At 38.8% G+C, this 22,227-nt stretch overlaps 1 protein-coding gene across 1 annotated transcript in view; it reads right to left on the reverse strand.

Moving 5' to 3' along the window:
* The window catches only part of LOC134348903 (PH and SEC7 domain-containing protein 2-like), a 165,087-nt gene extending 143,145 nt beyond the window's left edge, over nt 1-21,942 (reverse strand). Inside the window, exon 1 of the mRNA XM_063052698.1 lies at nt 21,906-21,942. The gene's annotated coding sequence lies outside the window, so the exon portion shown is untranslated. The remainder of the gene's footprint in view (nt 1-21,905) is intronic.
* Nucleotides 21,943-22,227: the final 285 nt, after the last annotated feature.

Here is a 22,227-nt window from a genome sequence, read left to right on the forward strand (position 1 = left end):
AACTTTTTAAAAAATGCTTAAACAAGTGCAATAACTTCACCTACAAAATAAAAAATAAGCACAACTTACCCTTACAAATTTTAAAGAATGGCTTTAACATCAAACAAATACCAATGACCTGGTAATCTACTGGCACCCAAAGGGGCATTTATCTGTGACTCACCAAACACCATTTTGATCATGGGCCTTTGCTTGAAGAATTAGTGGTTCCAGACATCCAAGGTGTTGGGTGTTATTGAATCAGGCTAAGAGTCATTGAGTTATAGAGCTCAGAAACAGACCATTCAGTCTAAGTCATCCATGCCCACCAAACTGCATACCTGAGCCAGTCCCATTTTGCTGGAATTTGGTCCATATCCCTTTAAACCTTTCATAACAAAGTACCTGTCCAAATGTCTTTTAAACTTTATAATTGTACCTCCCCCACCACTTCCTCTGGCATTTCATTCATACATCCACCTCTGTGGATAGCTTGTCCACCTCCAAACCTCCACCTCTTGGATCCCATTTAAAATCTTTCTTCACCTAGCTTCTAGTTTACAACTCCCCTATTCTGGAAAAAAAAACTGTAAGTATCCACCTTTCCTATTTCATTCATGATTTTATCAACCTCCATGACGTCATCCTTCAACCTCCTTTGTTCCAGGGAAAACATTCCCAGTCTAACCAGTCTCTCCTTATAATTCAAGCTTTCCAATCTAAGCAACCTTTCTGTCTATCTTTTCTGTACCACGTCTAGCTTAATCACATCCTTGCATGAGATAAATCCCAGCATTTGTAACATCCAAATATCAAGAAATGGGAAGAAGTACGTTCCAATTGCCTGGATGACCACCCCTCCAGCAGTACTCAAGAAACTTGGTATCTGTTGTGACTGTTAACAAATCACTGGAGAGACACTGAAGCTCGTGGATATAAAAGCATTTATTCAACAAAACAAGCAGCAGGCATCATACTCGAGACACTCTTGGAAGAAGAGGCCAGCCTGACCCAATGATTACTTGTTATTTTTATATGCTAAAGAACAAAGGACTATTCTATAGTTACAATGTATCCAACTGTTTCCGTTGAATTACATATAATTTACAAATGCCTCCTACACGCCAGACACTCAAAATGAATATTAATCCCTGTCATCTATCTAGCTGCATTCATGCATATGCAGACATCTCAGGTGGTCAACCCCAGTCTGCAGTTCCGTGAACACCATTGTTTAGCGCTGTATTTTAAATTCCATCTGCAATCCACATTCAAATCCGAAGACTAGTTGCTGTTGAAATTAATATTTTTATATACCCTAACTTCAGAATACACCCCAACAGTATAAAATAGGGTTATGCAGTAACTATTGAGTAGCAATTCTTCTACCACACTGAACATTCCTTTATTCTACCATAAATCTATAAAATTCATGTATTATAAGCTCATGTAAATTCAATTTGTGCACATTTCTTCCAAAGTATCTTTCAACACATTACTATTTAGGTTAATGGTCACCCACCTTTTTAAGCCCAAGATCCCCTACCTCGACCTCAGTGAAAGGCAAGATCTACCTACTAAATCGTTTGGAGAAAAAAACAGCTCAGATTGTACTTCCAATTTGAGGCCTTTTATTTGGGCGAATTGTATTTGAATTACACAAAATACTGTTGTCAAACTTTCAAATTAATTCAAACAAGAAAACACTGTAACTAGCATATCAAACAGGCCATAGCTGTCTTTCTTTAAGAATATTACAATACTTCACACCTTTAATTCTAAGATTCATTATTTAATTTTATTTCAACAAAAAAAATAAATGAATAAATATTGACTGTTGAACTCAGTGTGATGACTGGGGCTGAATACTTTCTGCTAGTTCCCTGAAATTTGGCTCATAACTATAGACAGCCAGTCTGAGACAGTCTGTGAGGTGTAGGGTTGCCAACTGTCACGTATTCCCCCCGCTAAGGTAGAGCATTCCTATGAAACCGTTCGTGCCGAAATGCTTCATGCTGAAGAAGCAATTTATATGGAAAAAAAAATTTTGAGCATTCCCAGACCCAAAAAAAACCTACTAAATCATACCAAATAACACATAAAACCTAAAATAACACTAATATATAGTAAAAGCAGGAATGATATGATAAAAACACAGCCTATATAAAGTAGAAATAATGAAAATTAAGCCAAAACCGATTCGTGGGGTAAAAAAATCGGCACGTACGCGCATGCGCACAGAGGTGCCCGCGCAAAGCTTCATGGTCATGGTAGTCTTTCTCGAGGTAAACACAAATGTCCCAGGATTTGACTGCTACTTTTGTCCCTTATTTGGGAGTGAGAAAGTTGGCAACCCTAGTGAGGTGTCTGTCAGTAAGTCAGCTCCTGTACTTAGATTTAATAATTTTCATCTGTGAAAATGCAATTTCACATAGATAAGTTGACCCGAAGTAGGCACTGACTTTTAGTGCTATAAAACTAACGCACACACCGCGCAATGCTCGGCCCCATCAGTAGTAATTGCCACCAGTTTATGAATGGGGGTATCATTTTCACGGACATTTTTTTAAAACTCATTTTAAATATCCTCACCTCTCGTTTTTTCCTTTAATTACAAAAGAGTGAGGAAGTCCTCCTTTGTTGTAAAATCCTGGACAGTCATTCTGACAAATACAACAAGCTGAGCTGTTTGCATTACATCCAGGGATCCATCAAACTGTAGTGAAAAATATTCACGTCCTCTGACGGTGACTCTACCCTCCTTGTCACTGTTGCAGGGCCAAGCAGTATATTACATATTGCGGTTGTGATGCCGTTTTTCTTCTTAAAATCATTAAAAACAGTTTCTGCGGTAATGACCATTACTTCCTTGAATAAATCGCCATCTGTAAAAGGCTTCTTGCGTTTAGCCAAAAAGTGACTTACACGAAATGATGCTTCAATAGCAGCCTTATTTTGAGCAGCATGTTTTGTGGAAAACTATTGCTGGGCCTTCAACCCCGATTTCAGCTCAACTTTCCAGGCACAAATTGCGCTCTTTGGGGAGTAGGTGTCTTTAAATTTCTGGTGGTTGGTGTTGTGGTGCCGCTCCAGATTCCCTCTTTTAGTCAGTGCTTATGTTTGGTGGCAAACATACATACACACTTGTCTTTCACCAAGGCAAATAGAAATTCCTCTTCCCATTCTGGATGGAATTTGTATGTTTTCGCCTTCTTTCATGGAGCCTCCACTAGGCTATCAGGATATCACGAGCGATTGCTGATTGTGTCGCCTCTGATCTGGGCCGACATTCATGTTCTGGGTGGCACCTAATTAATTAGTTGGTTTATTTCAGCTTTTTTTTCTTAAGAATGTGCTGGGTGCATCCCGACTACCGCTGCGCCCCTGCATGCTTCACAGCCCGGAGGTTGGGGACACTGCCGTATATTGATGTTTGTGACAGTCTGTACTCTTATCTAATCTGATTGGTCACTTTGATGCAGCACAGGCTACGCTGAAAACGCGGTGCATGGCGGGGGTGCTACACACATGCGCACTGGGCAGAAAGAACGGAACTAAACCCCCACAACCTGGAAACAATCTCTCTTTACAAACAGCTTTTTAGTGAAAATATTGCTATATTACCATTATCCTAATTAGTATTACTTACTTTTATAATGCTCACATTACAACAGTATTTGTGTATTTATTTTTGATTTTTCTTCAGGGTCTACTGGGAAAGTCTCAAAGATCGACCGGTCGATCACGATCAACGGGTTGGCAACCCCTAATTTAGGTCATAAGAATCTGGTAATTCATCCTTTGCTGATCCTGCTTCTCAGTCACTCTGCAGTATGTGTGGTATCAACCTCAAAGCTGATGACAATAATCAAACCGCCGAGTTTGGATTGTGGCGGGTGAATGGGGGAACTAGTTCCAAGAAGCAGAAAAAAAGGAATGCTTCAGCATGGGGTTGCAGTGTGAGGAGGCAAATAAGAGATGCATGCTTACATCATTTGCAGCATGTAAATCAGAAAAGATTGTGCAATATGAGGATTAGGAACGAGCATACCCTCATCTTCAATACCTGTATATCCACTAACTACGAGTTCTCTGGCAGTCTTTCCATTGTCGTCAGTATGCTCTCCACTAAGCCACTGAATGATGAAATGTGTTTCTCTCCTATCAATCTGTTTCTGCCAACGTGGAGAGAATATACTGCAACGTGTCTGAGTGATGTAGCTGTGGGGTATGAGTGATAGCCTGAAATAGCGTAAAGATTGTGAATCTTTTATTGGACATACAAGTAGAAAACAGGATTGACAGATTGTTAGTTGAATAGTGGGAATGTTTATTATGGAAAGGTATCGGTATCTGAGGCTCACTGTGCATTTGTTGAGTACTGGGATTTCATCAAGTCTTCACTAACCTTGACCATTCTTGTGAGATTATTAAATTTCTTGTAAGATCGCTGCTCATTCTCTTGGGGCTTCACTTAAGCATTAACCTGGAGTATGAGCTCCTCTCACCGTTCTGTGACAATGAACCTGGAGATCAGCTAGCTCCAGCTGAAAGTGGAAACCCATAAAATTAGATTATAGAGCGTATTCTAAAGCAAACAACAGAGCAGTTAGGATTGTCCAGATATTGAAATTATGGGAATAGCTGGGAGGATGAATTTTATATTTTGCACCTAACCACAGATTGGCAAATCACACTTGGTGATCTCAGCATAATTTTTGCAATGCTATCTAATTTAAATTCAATCATATTTTATTAACCTCTTATGCAGAACTTAATTTACAACCACCCAGCTTGATTTTTGAAGAGTAATGATCTTTTTTTCCCTCCCAGCGTCCATAAGGTTTTGAATCTAATTTACTTTACAGATTGAGTTCTGTGAGCTTGGAGCTCACAATCCAAATAGAGCTACCAACCTAAGACATAAACAACAAAATGGTTATAAATGAGATTGATAGTACCAGTGAGAACACACTGACAGTAAACGCAAAGTAAACACGAGTCCATTGGAAGACGAGAATGGAAAATTTATATTTGGTAATGTGGAAGCTGAGGCTTTGAACTATATTGTGGTATCCACAGAGGAAGACACATTTAACAAGAGAGATGGGAGATGGGAGGTCGCTATCACTAAAGAGGTAGTGCTGAACAAACTAGTGAAAGTAAAAGCATATTAGTTCCCTGGTCCTGATAGAATGCTTTCCAGGATAGTGAAAGAAATGATAAGAGTTATAGTAGAGGCATTTGCAATAATTTACCAAAATTCTCTGGATTCTAGGCAGAACCCAGCAGGTTGGAAGACAGCTAATGTTTAAAAAAGGACGTTGGCAAAAGACGGGTAAGTATAGGTCAGTTAGCTTAACATCTGTAGTCAGGATAGAAGTGGTTCCAAAGGACAGATATAGCATACATTCAGGAAGGGCAGCTCTTGTTTGACAAACTGACTTTGAGGATATATTTATTGCAGTGGATAAAGAGGCACAGGTGGATGCTCTTAATTTGGATTTCCATGTGTGATAAGGTGCTACATAAAAGACTTATCCATTAGATAAGGGTGCATGGAAGCAGAGGTAATGTATTAACATGGGCAGAGAACTGATTAATTAATACAAGGAAGAAGGTTGCAATAAATGGGTTTTTCTCTGGCTAGCATTCAGTGGTGAGTAGGGTACTATAGGAGTCAGTGCTGGGCCCACAACTGTTCTTGAAATACATCAAAAATTTGGAAGAGAGGCCTGGGCTTGATAACACTAAATTGAGTGGAAAAGCAAATTGTACAAAGGATATGAAGAATTTGCAGAGAGATAGAGATAAGTTAAGTGAGAGGGCAAGGGTCTGCAAGATGGAGTAGAATGCTGATAAATGAGGTCATCCACTTTGGAAGGTAAAATAGAGGAACAGATTAGCAACATGCTACTGTGCAGAGGGACTTGGGAATATTGGTGCATGAATTACAAAATGTTGGTTTGCTGGTAGAATAGATTATCAAGAAAGTAAATTTAATGTTGGCCTTCATTGCTATAGTGGTTGAGATTAAGAGCAGGGAAGTGATGGTACAACTGCACCAGGTACTGCTGAAGCTACACCTTGAGTACTGCATGCAGTCTGGTATCCTGACTTGGGAGGTGGTGCAGAGGAGAAGCACCAGGTTGATTCTGAGAAGGGAGTGAGCCTATGAGAGATTGAGTCGCCTGGGACCATAGTCACTGATATTCAGAAGAATGAGAGGGGATCTGATAGAAACATATCAAATTATGAAAGAGGTTGATGCGATACAGGCAGAAGTGAGTGAATCCAGAATTAGGGGGACATATCCTCATGATACAGGGGAGCAGATTAAGGACTGATATGAGGAGGAGCTGCTTTTCCAAGAGTAGTGAGTATGTGGAATTCTCGGCCCAAGGAAGCAGTAGAGGCTTCCTCATTAAAGTATTTAATACCCAGTTAGATAAATGTTTGCACAATTGGGAAGTTAAGAGTTAGGGGGAAAAGGTGAGGAGGTGGATCTGAGTATACGGCCAGCTCACCCATGATCTTATTGAATGGCAGAGAGGGCTGAATTGACTGAATGGCCTACTCCTGCTCCTAATTCTTGGATTCACACAATTTCCCATTTTCAGATACGTAACCAAATATCGGTTGCCTTTAATGTATGTACACATAGCTACAGGTATATTAAAAATGTTACAATCACAATCACACAGTAAAAATGAACTAATCATAAAATTTACATAAAAAACAAATACTAAATTAAAGAGGTTGGCACATTATTTATTTGTGTTTCAGAATCAGGTTTAGCATCACCAGCATGTGTTGTGAAATGTGTTAACTTAGCAACAGGAGTACAATGCAATACATGATCATATAGAAAGAAAGGAATAAGTAAATCAATTACAGTAAGCATGTTTATTAAATAGATTAAAATAGTGCAAAACAGAAATAATACATAAAAAGTGAGTGTTCATGGGTTTGGATGGCGGAGGGGGAAGAAGCTGTTCTGAATTGTTATAAAATAAACTCACATCTATTATCTCCATAGAATATATAATGTATATGGATAAACAAGTGGTTGAAATATATTTTGCTAGTTTAATTTGAAGCAAATAGAAATGATTGTGTTTGTTTTTTGCCACACAGTATGTAAATTTACCTTACTGAGATGTTCTGTCATATGAAAAAAGGTCACTGAGAAAGTGCAGGAAGCAAATCGTCATGACAGATGCACGTGGGCGAAAAGATATCTTCCTCAGGTAAAGAACATGTGACATTACATTGCCATTGATTCTTCAATCTTAAAAACATAAAATAAAATTAAATTTACTTGCTATATCAGCCATGCCTTCTCCTTGAATGCATTTTCTTTTTTTTGGTCTCTGATCAACTTCATCTATCCTCTTACAAACCTTTTTTTGAATTGCTTACAAACAGAATATTTTGGATTCTGCTTTGTGTAAGCTACCAATATTTGTTCATACTCTTTCTTTACCTTTCTTACTTTCTTTATAACTCCCCTTTTGAACTGTCTGTAAACAGCCTGAACTTGGTACCAAAGAAATTATTAGAAATTACAATTATGTTATCATAGAGAAAAGGTATGGGATCTAGCCATAAATTTTAAGGCCAATCTTCATTACCCATCCCTTCCTGGCTCTCACCTTAAACCCATACCTTCTAGTAATAAGCTCACCTCTCTGAAAAAAAGGATTCTGACTGTGTACAGTATCCTATCTTCATAATTCTGTAAGCCTGTACAATGTCATCCCTCTGATACCTGCATTTCAGTAATAATAAAACCCAGCCTATTCAATCTCCCTTTATAACTATGACCCATAGTGAGCTGACCAGAACTGCATGTAAACCTTCACTAGCGCCTTCTCACTCCTGTCACCAAGCCAATTTTATTTATTTATTTATTTAATGAGATGTAGCATGGCATAGGCATTTCTGGCACTTCAAGCCACACTACCCAGCAATCCCTGATTTAATCCTAGCCTTATCGTGGGACAATTTACAATTAACCTACCAACCGGTACATCTTTGGACTGTGGGAGGAAAGCAGAGCACCTGGAGGAAGCACATGTGGTCACAGGGTGAATGTACAAACTCCTTACGGGCAGCGGCGGGAATTGAACCTGCGTTGCCTGTATTGTAAAGCATTATGCTGACCATTACACTACCGTGCTGCCCCAATTGTAACCAATTGGCTAGCTCATCCTGGATCCCATGTGATCTACCATTCTGCACCAGCCCCTTTAATGCACATTTACAAACCTGTTATTATTTCAAACATCTATTAAGACAATAGTTCAGTCTAAGAATCTTTCCATGGATGCTGCTTGATCTGTTGTTTCCAGCAATTTCTGTTTTTATTTCAATGTCCAGCATCCAGATTTTTTTTCTATCATTTTATTTATGATCATCCATGAAATGCTGGAATTGATACTAAACACTTGCAGAATCTAGATCCTGTCATTTGGGTCACTCAATTTCAGAAAGCAAATGAACTCTAACAAAAGGTTCAAGGATCAGCTTCAGTCACATTGTTGTGCAATGGTTGGGGACAATTAGCAGTGGGGAGAAAATTGGTAATTGCTGCTACAGTAAAAGACCATGAGAAACAGTGACCACATTTTTATAACAAGGAGTGCATGTGTAAAAAAAAATCAGCAATGGAAGAATGGCCTATTCTCCTACTGAGATCTCAGAAATTCTTCTAGAGAAACTTTTGTAAGCAAACCAATAATTCCATCATAACCACCAAGAGTCAAGGGCCTTCCTCACAATGCCTTCTTAACTGGCCTCTAAAATTCAAATTAGGGAGGATGTGAAGAACTGATTCACCAGAATTCTTTCAGTGTTATGGGATTCAGTGGCAGGGTTAAGCTGCAGTTCAAGCAAAAAAGGTGGAAAAGAAACTTGATACTTGAGAAAGTATCAAAATCCCTTGATACTTGCTGAAAATGCAACATTTTGTGCTTAATTCATTTATATGAGGAAAAGAGAGAGAAGCTATTTTCATTAGCAGATAGTCCTAGGATTAAGCACAAAATGTTGCATTTTCAGCAAAGTATCAAGGGATTTTGATAACTTATGTTTTACTCCACGAACTATAAAGCTGATGGGAACATAATTATAAATTATTTTCACAAAGCAAATGGATAGTAAGAGGCAGAATAAATTCACTAATAATGGACTGGAGGAAGATTAATATCCTAGCAGGAAGGTTTGTTAATGCTGCACGGTGGGGTTTAAACTAGAGTTGCAGGGGGGTGGAAACCAGAATGCCAGAACAGTTGGTGGAGAGGTTGTGGAGGCAGATGTTGGTGAGACCTCAGGTAAAGTTAGGAATCAGAATTTTGAGCATGGTACGAATAGTGTCCTGAACTGCATATATTTCAATGCAAGAAGTATCGTAGGAAAGGCCAATAATGGTGCTGAAAGTGAGGTAGCTGGTTCACAAACAGAGGCAATGTGTAGTGAGGAGAAGCTGTTGATAGGGCAAAATTGCAGTCGACAGGATAAGTTGCAAAGTAAAAGGTGGACAAAATCGAAAAGGGTAAATACACGACTGAAGGTGTTATATTTGAAAGTGTGTGGTATACGGAATGAGGTCGATGGACTTGTAGCAGTTGCAGATTTGCAGGTGTGATGTTCTAGGTGTCACTGATTCATGGCTGAAAAAAGATTATAGCTGGAGGCTTAATGTCCAAGGATACACATTGTGTCGAAAGGACAGTCAGGAGGGCAGAGGGAGGCGGCATTGCTCTGTGAGTAAAAAATGGAATCAAATCATTAGAAAGAGGGTCGGAAGGTGTTGAACCATTGTAGATATGTAGAGCTAAGGAACTGCAAGCGTAAAAAGACCCTGATGGGAGTTGTATACAGACACCCAAACAGTAGTAAGGACATGATCTACAAATTACAATGGGAGATAGAAAATGCATGCCAAAGAGGCAATGTTATAATAGTCATGAGGGATTTCAATCTGCAAGTAGAATGGGAAAAGCAGGTTGGTGTTGGATTCCAGGAGGGGAATTTTCTAGAGTTCCTATGAAATGGCTTTTTAGAGCAGCCCAAAGTTGAGCCCACTTGGGGATCAGCTATTTTGGACTGGGTGTTGTGCAATGAACTGGAATTGACAGCCATTAGGGGAAATTGATCATAAACTGATCAAATTTACCCTGAGTTTTGAGGAGAAGCTAAAGTCAGATGTATCAGTATTATAGTGGAGCAAAGGGAATTACAGAGACACGAGAAAGGAGTTGACCAGAATTGATTAGAAAAGAACACTGGCAGGGATGATGGAAAGGGAATTGGGAAGAGGATTTTAAAAACCAACAGAAGGCAAACAAGAAAGTTGTTAAGAAAGAAGAAATGGAATACCAAAGTAAGCTAGCTAGTAATATTAAAGAAGGATACCAAAACTTTCTTTAGGTACATAAAGTGTGAAAGAGAGTCAAGATTGGATATTAGACCACTGGAAATCGATGCTGGAAAGGAGGTAATGGGGGACAAAGAAATGGCAAATGAACTGAATAAGTATTTTGCATCAGTCTTCATGGTGGAAGACACTAGCAGTATGTTGGAAGTTCCAGGTGTCAGGGGTCATGAACTGTGTGAAGTTATCATTACTAGAGGGAAGGTTTTTGGGAAACTGAAAGGTCTGAAAGTAGATAAAGTCACCTGGACCAGATGGTGTACACCCCAGAGTTCTGAAAGGAGTGACTGAAGGGATTGTGGAAGCATTAGAAATGATCTTTCAAGAATCACTAGATTCTGGAATGGTTCCAGAAAACTGGAAAGTTGAAAATGGCATTCCATTCTTCAAGAAGGGAGAGAGGCAAAAGAAAGGAAATAATAGGCCTGTTAGTTTGACCTCAGTGGGAAGAAGTTGAGTCGATTATTAAGGATGAGATCTGAGGATACTTGGAGGAACGTGATAAAAATAAGGCCATAGTCAGCATGGTTTCCTCAAGGGAAAAATCTTGCTTAACAAATCTGTTGGAATTCTTTGAAGAAATAACAAGCAGCATAGACAAAGGAGAATCTGTCCATTTTGTGTACTTGGATTTTCACAAGGCCTTTGACAGGGTGCCACAGATTAAGCTACAGGATATTACAGGAAAGATTCTAGCATGGATAAAGAAGTGGCTGATTGGCAGGAGGCAAAGAGTAGGAATAAAGGGAGTCCATCATTTTTAAATCTTTTATTAATTATTATTGAAAATCAACAAAAAAAATCAGTCAAATCAATGTATCAATCTGTACAATAAGAGTTAAACTATCAAATAACTGATTAACCAAGCTAAACAGTATACCAATAATAATAAGAAAAAACAAAATGTTTAAACCATTTTTTTGGAAAAAGGAACCCCTACTAACTAAAACAAAACAAAAACCCTACTAACAGAAAAAAAACAAGAAAAAAACAGCCCATTGGGAGCACAACCCCGGAGCTATACACCATACAAGCTTCCATTAAAGAAAAATATCAATCTGCCAACCAAATCCAATTACATAAGAATCAGAAGGGGACCATCTTAATTAACTCAAATCAAATGATAGTAGCGGGCAAAAGAACCCCACCTTTTCTCAAAAGTCAAATCGAGGATCAATAGTTCGACTTCTAATTAAGACATAAAACTAAGACATAACATCACCTGAGAGAACCATTGTATCAAAGTGGGAGCAGAGGCATCTTTCCATTTCAATAAAATAGCCCTTCTGGCCAATAATGTGACAAATGCAATTACATGTTGGTCTGATATAGACATACCGTGATACATTGAGGAATTATACTGAACAAAACTGTCAATTTATTAGGTTGTAAATTAATTTTTAAAGCTTTAGAAATTATAGAGAAAATAGATTTCCAAAACTGTTTCAATACAGAACATGACCAAAACATATGTGTCAATGTAGCTGTCTCAGTTTTAAAAGGGAATCCTATCTGGTTGGCTGCCAGTGACTAGTGGTGTTCCACACGGGTCTGTGTTTGAACTGATTCTTTTTGCATTATATGTCAATGATTTGGATGACGGAATTGATGACTTTGTTACAAAGTTTGCAGACGATATGAAGATAGCTGGAGGGCAGGTAGCTTTGAGGAAGTAGAGAGGTTACAGAAGGACTTAAGATTAGGAGAATGGGCAAAGAAATGACAGATGGAATACAGTGTCAGGAAGTGTATGGTCATGAACTTTGGTAGAAGAAATGAAAGGGTGACTATTTTTTAAATGGAGAGAAAATACAAAATACCAAAAGGCACAAAGGAACTTGGGAGTCCTTGCGCAGGATTCCCTAAAGGTTAATTTGCAGGTTGTATCTGTGGTAAGGAAAGTAAGTGCAATGTTAGCATTCATTTCAAGAGGACTAGAATATAAAAGTAAGGATGTAATGTTGGGACTTTATAATGCACTGGTGAGGCCTCAGTTGTAATATTGTGAGGTTTTGGACCCTTATTTTAGAAAAGATGTGCTGAAACTGGAGAGGGTACAAAGGAGGTTCATGAAAATTGTTCCAGGATTGAACGGCTTGTCATATGAAGAGCACTTGATAGCTCTGGGCCTGTGTTCACTAGAATTCAGAAGAATGAGGGGTGACCTTATTGAAACCTATCAAATGGAGAAAGGCCTCGATAGAGTGGATGTGGAGAGGATGTTTCCTATGATGAGTGAATCTAAGACCAGAGGACACAGCCTCAGAACAGAAGGGTGTCCTTTTAAAACAGAGATGATGAGGAATTTCCTTAGCCAAAGAGTGGTGAATCTGTGGAATTACTTTGCAACAGGCAGCTGTGGAGGCGAGGTCTTTATGCATATCTAAGGCAGAGGTTGACAGATTCTTGATTGGTCAGGGCATGAAGGGATATGGGGCAAAGGCAGGAGATTGGGGCTGAGAGGCAAAATGGATCAGCCATGATGAAATGGAGGAGCAGATTTGATGGGCCAAATGGCATAATCCTGGCTCTATATCTTATCATCTAATAATGCAGTCATAACCCAGAATCCCAGACCAACAATCCAAAAAGAGTTCAAGGTCCACCATAGCAGTTGTGACAGTAAGTTCAGTCAATAAACATAATTTTTTAAAATTCATGTTTCATTAAAAGATTATTGTGTTACTTTCCATCTCACTAAGGGACATGAAGGTTCATGAGGATCATTACCCAGTCTGCACTATACATCGGACCTTAGTTAGAGGGGTGCTTATGCAATCACAACCAGATTTTATAAATCACAGAACAGTACAGCACAGTACAAGTCCTTTGCCCCCAATGTTGTTCTGACCCTTTAATCTCCAAGATCAACCAAAATCTTCTCTCCCTCATAGCCCTCTCTTAAGTATCCCTAACTTATCTGTCTCTACCACCACCCCTGACAGAATGTTCCACATACCTAACACTTTCTGTGTAGAAAGCCTAGCACTGACTAGACTCCCCCCTATACTTTCATCCAAACACATTAGAATTATGCCCTCTCCCATTAGCTAATTCCACCCTGGGAAAAAAGTCTCTGTTTGTCCACTCTATCAATGCCTCTTATCATCTTATACACCTCAATCAAGTCATCTCTCAACCTCTTCTCTGAACAGAAAATCCCTATCCTCATAAGACATGCTCTCCAATCTAGGCAGCATCATAGTAAATGTCATTTGCACCCTCTCTAAAGCTTCCACATCCTTCCTATAATGAGATCACCAGAACTGAACACTATACTCCAAGTGTGCTCTAATGATGGTTTTGTAGAGTTGCAACAATACCTTGTATGTCTTAAACTCAATCCCCTGACTAATGAAGGCCAACACACCATACTCTTTCTTAACCACCCTATCAGCATACGCTACAACTTTGAGTGATACAATGCATATGGATCTATGTGTTGATGGTAAGAGCCTGAACAAATTAAACAGAAATAGAGTCAACATAATAAGGAATCTGAGCAACAAACAATAATGTGCTGAAATTAAGCACTACAGCAGACTTGTCGGTGGATTTTTGCAGTAAAGATATAAGTGGCTTATCGAGTGTTGAAGCACGAGGTTGATGACTGTGAAAGAAGATCACCAAAAATGAAATGAGGAACTGTTCCAATTAAGACATGGAAAACCTAAGTCCCTATGAGGTATTTTTTTCAGCTCACTAAGCAACAGTAGCACCAACGTTTGGCAATGGACTCAATGACAACTTTGAAGTTACAGTAAACTGGAGGGAGTTCTGGGGGCAGGGAGGGTAGTTGGTGGGTGTACAATATTAACAGGGACAAGCTGTGTGGAAAAAGTTGAGTTCACAAATACCATGATGGCAATCATACCAACAAAGAGTGAAAAAGCAAGAGGATGCAAAAATATGTTTGATAATTGTAATCCAGGGTAGATCCAAAACAAGATTAGAATTCCAGTTGGAATCCAGGTGGAATATGTTGGACCTCGAGATAATCACTCAGAGGAGACCTGGCTCTGAAGGGGAGCTTTGATAGGACATAATCTGAGTACTAAAACAGACTGGTGTTATTTAACTTTATGCTTTGGACACATCTGGACAATTTTTCATTTTGCTGGGTATGTGCCAGGAATACAACTTGGCTGGAGTGTGGCTCATTCTTTAATTCAGTCAAAGCTAGTTAGAGTTCACAGTTATTGTTATATCCTATGTTGAGAGAATTTTATTGTTTGATGCCCATTTCTCTTAGCAAAGATGGCAATATCAAGGAAGCAATGGCTAAGGAAATTGGCAGCAGAATTAGTGGGGCCTGTAACAGCTTATCATTTAGTTCATGCACTGGCCTACAGACGTTACCATGTATATAAATGCAGGTACAACATACCTTACAAATTACTTGGAATGCCTAAACAATATTAATAAAATGATTCTCGAACATCATAATCTGTAGCCAGAATTAATATGGCCCACAATGGAGCACATTGATTGGAAATCTGAAGATTTTATTTCAGATTTTCAGAATTCCTACTATTTTCTTTTGGTAATTTCAGGGAATTATAGTGCTTCCAGGATCACAAATAACATGTTGCTTTTTCAGTTTCCCCATTCTTGTCCTTTAATCATCTTACTCACTCACTCCTTTTTATTATTTTATGTCTACTGTCTTTTACTTGGCCACTGACCTTCCCTTTTCTTCACTGTTCCCCTCCCTCCTCCCTCTACATTTTAAATCGTTAATATCTTAAATTGGCCTAATAAAATGCCAAACACCTGAAACATTAACAAGAGAAAATCTGCAGATGCTGGAAATCCAAACAACACATACAAAATGCTGGAGGAGCTCAGCAGGCCAGGCAGCATCTATGGAAAAGAGTACAGTCGATGTTTTGGGCCAAGGCCTTCATCAGGACAGGAAAAGTAAAATCTGAAATATTAACCCTATTCTTCTCGTCACAGATGGTAACTAATCTGCTGATCATGTCACATAAATGTTGATGTGGTGGTTTGTGAAAAGCTGGCTTTTATCCAAGGGAGTAAGAGTAACTGTTTTCAGTTCAGAAGATATGGTGAGAAGCTGTGTCCACAGATCTAGACAGCAGACTTGGAGGCACATTCTTAAGGCATACATTGACCATATAGGATTAAAGAAAATTGTAAGAATGTTGGAAAGAAATGCTTTCCCTACTTTGGCTGTGGCTGTAAAAGTAGGACCAAGATTGTTTTATTTTTCTTCAAAAATGGAATAAAGAAAATGTGAATTGGTAAGGCTCAGTCTAAAGGCACAGGCTTGAGGGGTCAATGGCTTACACCACATTTTATTTTCTATGTTATTCCATGCAGTGAAGAACCCCAGCCACTGTCCCAGTCTACAGAGCTCATTCACCATTCTTTGACAACCTCTGTAGTGCAATAACCAAGAAGCCTGGAATTTAGACAGACATTTAGTAAATCATTATATACTTAAGCCAAAAGTGTTTTAATATAATGGGTCCCCTTCTCCTCTCTCTTAAAACTACACCCAATCGTCTTGTTAAATTACCAATATAAAAACTGTCGGCACACCACTTTACAGAAGAAATCAAGACCATAAAGAGAATACCAATGAGATTTACTAAAGTGGCTCAGCACCCAAGAATAAAGACATCTGTAGGTAGACCTGTTCAAAATATTGCACATTTTTTATACAAAAGGGACTGTAGCAAATTAGCACATTATTATGGCTTGGAATAAGCTGTTAGAAAATGCTATGGAAGATCCATTAGTAATTATGAAAAGGAAACTGAACAAGTTTTTGAAGTGGTAAAACTTCCAAGACTAAGGGAACATTGAAGTGGAGTGGGATTATTTGGATAACCAGAAGCAAGCACAGGCTTGGTAGGTTGTGCAGCCTCCTCCTACATTTTCTGATTTTGCCATGAACACTATAGCAACTACAAACTGAGAATAGTTCAAGAGCACTAGAGAATAGAGTAGGGGTAGACCACACAGCCTATCAAGCCTGTCCTACTATTTAATATGATCTTGGCTGATCTATGCTGCCCTCAACTCCTATTCTATTCCAGTTCCCATAATTCTTAATTGCCCAAATATTTACCAGTCTACACCACAAATATATCTGATCATCTGGCCCCCACCACACAGAGGGACATAAAATTCAAGACATTTACTACCCTTACAGGTATGCACCTCAGTGCTAGATAACAAGCCCCTATTTTGTAGTGATGCCCCCTTGTTCATAACCTGTTATTCGTGAAATTCTCTCAAATTTACCATGCTGAGCTCTCTTAGGATCTAATATATGTGAATGAAATCACCCAAAATTCTTTTAAACTCCAAAAAATACACACCCAAATTGTCTAGCCCTTTATTATAGGATAATCCTCTCATCCCTGGAATCAGCCTGGTGAATCTCATTTGGACAGCTGATAATGCTTCTATATTCTTTAACTGATAATGGGACCAACAATATGTCCAATAATCAAACATCCTTATTCTTAAACTCCAACCCCTTCCCAATAATGGATAACGTGCAATTTGCTTTCTTAACTAATTGTTGGGCTTGGCTGTTTTTTATGATTTGTGCACTGGAACCTCAGTCCCTCACTCATTTTCAATCTCTCTCCATTTAGATAAAATCCACTTTCTGATTCCACTTACCACAGTGCATGATCTCATACTTCTCTGCATTGTTCTTATCACAGCATTCCCTTGGAAACATTACATTTTATTCTGTTCTTCAGATAATTAAAATAAATAGTAAATAATTGAAGGCCAATAACCAATTCCTAGAGTACTCCAATCCTTCATGCATGAAAGGAGTCATTAATTCCAACCCTTTTGTTTTGTACTGTATGTGACAGCCGGTTTTCAGTTCAAGCTAATACACTTCCTCCAATATCTTGAACTCTTCATTTATACAGCAGCTTCAAATGCAGCATCATGTCAAATGCCTTTTAGAAATCTAAATACACAACCTTTACCAACTCCCCTCTATTAACCCTCCCTGTCACTTCTCAAAGAATTCAAAGCAAATTTGACAAACATGATTTACCTTTCATAAAATTATGTTGACTAGATCTGATTATGCTCAGATTTCCTAAATAATAAGGTACTGTGTCTTTTATTATTGACTCTAGGATTTTGCCAACAATAGTGGTTAAACAAACTAACCTATAGTTACCCACCTCCTGCCATGTTCCCCTTGTAAACAAAGCCAATACACTGGCAAGCTCTTCAATTTTAAATTAAGTTGAAATGAATAATGAAATTGTTGCCAATTGAATCACTAATTGATTCAATTACTTGCAAGTTATTTGGCAAATAGATCTATATTTAAATGGATAACTAAAATGATTCTATGAAAACATAGCTCAATGGTTTTCTAATATTATGGCAGGGATTGACAACAGATGTATAGGGAAATTGATTTAGCTGATAAATTGAATAATACAGCACAGAAACCCGGCCCAACAGGTGTATGCCGACTGTGGCATCCTCCCTGCTAGTCCCAGTTGCCCATGTTGAGTTGATAATTGTCCAAGGTTCTCCCTATCATGTGCTTATCCAAATACCCCTTAATTATTGCATTTTCACCCACCTTGACCACCTCCTTTGCCAGTTCATTCCAGGTACTCACTACCCTCTGTGTAAAGAAGTTACCTCTCAGATCTCTTTTAAATTCTCCTATTTTCTGGTACCTGTGCTCTCTAGTCTTGGACTCCGAACCCTGGGGAAAAAGCTATGACTGTCTACCTTATCCATACTCCTCATGACTTTATAACCTTCTTTGAGTTCATCTCTCATTCTCCTCACTACAAGAAATAAAGATTCAGTGTGACCAACCTCTCTCTATGACTCGGGTCTTCTAGTCCAAGTAATATCCTTATAAATCTCATCTACACTCTCCAACTTGACAATGTCTTTCCTGTAAAGGTCGACCAATAGTGCACTCAATATTCCAAGTGGTCTTCACCAACTCTGTGCATAAAAAACTACAACAAGATGTTTCTACTGCTAAACTCAGTGCCCTGACCGATGAAGGCCAGCTTTCAAAATGTCCTCTCCACCACCCTGTCTACTTGTGTGGCCACTTCAGTGATCTTGCACTCATGTGCTTGGATCCCTCTGTTCCACAACATTCATTGGTATCCTGACATTTGTGTGCATCACCTCATAGTTGCTAGTCATGCCATGTCCATTCACACCCAAATCATTTACACAAATACTGAATAAAAGAGGACCCAATACTGACCACTGGGACACCCCACTAGTTACAGACCTACAGTCAGAGAATTGAACTTCATCCATCATCCTCTGCTTCCTATTATCAGGCCAATTCTAAATCCATTAGACAACTCTCTTGAATTCCATGCAACTCAACCCTTCAGATCAGTCTTGATTGGGGGACCTTGTCAAAGAACTTCCTAAAGTCTATATACACACCATCTACTTCCCTTCATCTTCCACTTCAGTAAACTCCAAAATATCCATCTTACATGACCTCCCATATACTAAACCATGCTGGCTATTCCTGATCAGGTCTTGACGAAGTCCCACATAGCAGATTAGTGGGCAAAATTAGGGCACATGGTATTGGGGGCAGAGTACTGACAAGGATTGAAAATTGGCTGGCTGACAGGAAACAAAGAGTAACGATTAACGGGTCCCTTTCGGAATGGCAGGCGGTGACCACTGGGGTACCGCAGGGTCCAGTGCTGGGACCGCAGCTGTTTACAATATACATTAATGATTTAGATGAAGGGAATAAAAGTAACATTAGCAAATTTGCAGATGACACAAAGCTGGGTGGCAGTGTGAAATGTGAGGAGGATGTTATGAGAATGCAGGGTGACTTGGGCAGGTTGGGTGAGGGGGCAGATGCAGTTTAATGTGGATAGATCCGGTGGCAAGAACAGGAAGGCAGATTATTATCTAAATGGAGTCAAGTTAGGAAAAGGGAAAGTACAACAAGATCTAGGTGTCCTTGTTCATCAGTCACTGAAAGCAAGCATGCAGGTACAACAGGCAGTGAAGAAAGCTATTGGCATGCTGGCCTTCATAACAAGGGGAATTAAGTATAGGAGCAAAGAGGTCCTTCTGCAGCTGTACAGGGCCCTGGTGAGACCACACCTGGAGTATTGTGTGCAGGTTTGGTCTCCAAATTTGAGGAAGGACATTCTTGCTATTGAGGGAGTGCAGCGTAGGTTCACAAGGTTAATCCTCGGGATGGCGGGACTGTCATATGTTGAAAGATTGGAGTGACTGGGCTTGTATACACTGGAATTCAGAAGGATGAGAGGGGATCTGATTGAAACATATAAGATTACTAAGGGATTGGACATGCTGGAGGCAGGAAGCATGTTCCCGCTGATGGGTGAGTCCAGAACCAGAGGCCACAGTTTAAGAATCGGGGTAGGCCATTTAGAACGGAGTTAAGGAAAACCTTTTTCACCCAGAGAGTGGTGGATGTATGGAATGCTGTGCCCCAGAAGGCAGTGGAGGCCAAGTCTCTGGATGCTTTCAAGAAAGAGATAGATAGAGTTCTTAAATATAGCGGAATCAAAGGTTATGGGGATAAGGCAGGAACTGGATACTGATTGTGGATGATCAGCCATGATCACAGTGAATGGCGGTGCTGGCTTGAAGGGCCAAATGGCCTACTCCTGCACCTATTGTCTATTGACAATCCAAGTGCTGGTAGATGTTGTCCCCCAGAATTCCCTCCCATAACGCCTACAAATGAAGTCAGGCTCACTGGCCTGTAGTTCCCTGACCTGACCTTGCTACCCTCTATGAACAATATTAGCCTCCCTTTAGTTTTCTGGAACTTCTCCAGTGCCTAATGATGGATCATCTATAGTAGCATCAGCTGGCCTAGCAAGCAGAAGGGTGGTGAACGTTTTCCCGAAGAACAGAGACTAACACGTATAAAGAGACACAGATACAGTTCAGTAATGTAGCTACTCATGATTCTTTGCCTGATAGTGGATGAATCCTACTTGCTCAATAACTATTTATATTATTTGAAAAGATCAGAATTTCTATAATAATAAAATTAACTTGTAATATTACACATTAAAATACAGCATCTCCAGTTACTCAATTTGTAATAAGAATCCTGGCTTTTCTAAACTTTATACAGAAATGGTAGAAAGTTCACTTATGCCTTCAACTTTATAGATATTTTGATCAGAGATGAATAAAAATTAAAACAAATTTTAAGTTAAATGCTACAGTACATTTTTATATATTTAAATATGAGAACAAACTATTACTTCTACAACACTTTGAAAGAAACAGCTGCTCGATCAGCAAGTTAAAGGCTCATTGTGGCTGATCTTGCACATTATTTAAAAGCCAGATATGAGATTTCTTTTTAAATATGAACAAAATCCTGCACATTATAATTTTTAAAACTTTTGCAAAACCAAACTTGAAATATTCAACAAATTCTACGGAGAAAATAAGTGCATTAGCCATGTGAAATTATTACTAATTTTCATGTAATCCCTTTTAATAAACTCCAAATTTTAACTTATGAACCTTTAATAGCAAACATTTCACTCCAACCTGCTAAGAGTATTTTAATCAGATATATCAATATATTTCCTCAGAAGAGACTTCTATCCCAAGAATTCATAAAAATAAAATCTTCAAAACTAACTGACTACAGGTAAGAAAATTAAATAAGAGCTTTATATATTCATGTACATCACATGCATTTCAAAGGCAATAAGATTAGCTGACACTGAGAATTCAAAGCTTGTCTACTGCTCATACTGAAACTGAGCAGCAGAAAAGAAAAATTACTAATATTTATTTTTAAATGTTGCATGTAAAGAATTAACAAATCTAACATAACATCCTTCTATTAGTATTTAAACAAATTTTACTTATGTAAAAGAAAAATAAGCACGTGTGGAAAGAGACAACCCCAAACTCTTCATTGATAATACGCTTGATCAGCCTTGATTGAACTATATTATTTCAGGATCGTAGTACAATCACCATGACAACGATGTGAACTGGCAACTGCAGCTACCACCAGATTGATCTACAACTTCATAAGAATAAATCAATCTTATTGTTAAATAGAAGCAAGATGGATTTCTCATAAATAGCGTATCTGTATGCAACTTAAAATAATGAATTTTATTTTTAGCAACAATTTTTATTCTTCAGAAGATGCACTGGCATTGTGCATTATTTCTAGTAGGTATGTCCAATATAAAATGGTTTCAAGTACATTATACACATTCATTACAATATCCATAAAGGTAAAGATCTGGGCTCATTCACCAGTAGTAATTCGTGCCCTAGCTCAGAAAATATGAGACCAAAATTCAAATGAGAAAATGCAGTCAGAAATTGCCATGTCCTACAGAAATCTTTCACACATCATTCAAACAGCAACAGAATGTTCTAATAAAGGAACTGCGCTATGGTGAAATCGTAAAATACAGTAGTGAATTATATCTGCACTTACCAGAACCAGCAGCCTCTTTCAGCACAACACCCTTTTCTCTACAGCCATCCATGCAAAATAATCAGCAGCTGCACACCAGGGCTTATCCCATCCCCCCAAACCCTGCCCAGGCACTTCATATGGTATCTTCCTAATTAGAAAGCTCCAATGCACAAGTCTTATCTTCCAGGTGTCACAGAACTGAACATGGATGTAGGACACAGAATCTACATATAGGGACAAAGTGAACAATGATCAGTATATTCCAGCCAGGAAAGATCTCAGTAGATAATCTATATGGAGCAACAGAAGAAGGCTGACCAACATTAAATGGTAAAAGGAA

This window comes from Mobula hypostoma, chromosome 7, assembly GCF_963921235.1.
Source record: "Mobula hypostoma chromosome 7, sMobHyp1.1, whole genome shotgun sequence".
In the NCBI taxonomy this organism is placed as follows: domain Eukaryota; kingdom Metazoa; phylum Chordata; class Chondrichthyes; order Myliobatiformes; family Myliobatidae; genus Mobula; species Mobula hypostoma.